Raw genomic sequence first — 798 nt, forward strand, 5'->3', positions numbered from 1 at the left:
TGATTCCTAAATATTCACCTTAGCTTCTGCCGTGAGAGTGTTATTCTGCATCTTTATTACATGAATTTGATAATAGGTGAGTGTGCCATTGTCCAACACAAGCAACATATTTCATATCTTATAGCTTAGTTCAACATTTTACTCTTTGTAAGGAATGTTATTTGCATCATTTGACCTTTTCTAAACTTCAACTTGTTGACAGGCTGATCCTTTTGACAAGTTCCTCAATGTGAAAATCCTTGAGCAAGGTTGACAGAATCGATTCTTTTGGATTTGGTGTTTGATGAGGAGGAAGATGAAATTGTTTTTAAATTATTGAGCAGTGGTTGTAAAGTGCATCTTACTGGTTACCATGATGGAAATGGTAATGGTGGATATCAAGGTGAATCCTATGTTTCTTTTCATTTTTCTTTAGCTTATGTCTTGTATAAAGAATGAGTACTTAGGGATTGTTCTTATATATTTTGTACTTTTACTTGGTTTAGGATAAGCAGAATCGTTCTCATGGTTAATGTTATATTATGGTTACAGAGTTATGAAGAAGCATCTGAAGCAAACAAGGAAAGAGATGATCCCAAAATAAGGAGGAGAAGGAAGTCGAGGCCAAGAAATACGATGACGAAAAGGTAACTGGTTGTTTTTCTTTAATCCAGGATGATACGGCTTGACTTCTTTAGATGTAGCCTACACTAATCTTACAAGGCCCATGAGGCCTGACTTTGAAACAGTTAACCGCGTTCGCTCGTACGAAGTGAAAAGCGCAGCCGAGATTGAGGAGCTTGAATAAAAAGGTCGATC

The 798-nt window shown here is 36.6% G+C and overlaps 1 long non-coding RNA gene across 1 annotated transcript; it reads left to right on the forward strand.

The window, feature by feature from the left end:
• Window positions 1-272: 272 nt before the first annotated feature.
• LOC113317760 lies at window positions 273-798 on the forward strand. The gene is made up of 3 exons (XR_003343985.1): window positions 273-382; window positions 532-626; window positions 753-798. It is a non-coding gene; the product is annotated as an uncharacterized LOC113317760 (long non-coding RNA).

The sequence above is a fragment of the Papaver somniferum genome, chromosome 10, assembly GCF_003573695.1.
Source record: "Papaver somniferum cultivar HN1 chromosome 10, ASM357369v1, whole genome shotgun sequence".
Lineage (NCBI taxonomy): Eukaryota > Viridiplantae > Streptophyta > Magnoliopsida > Ranunculales > Papaveraceae > Papaver > Papaver somniferum.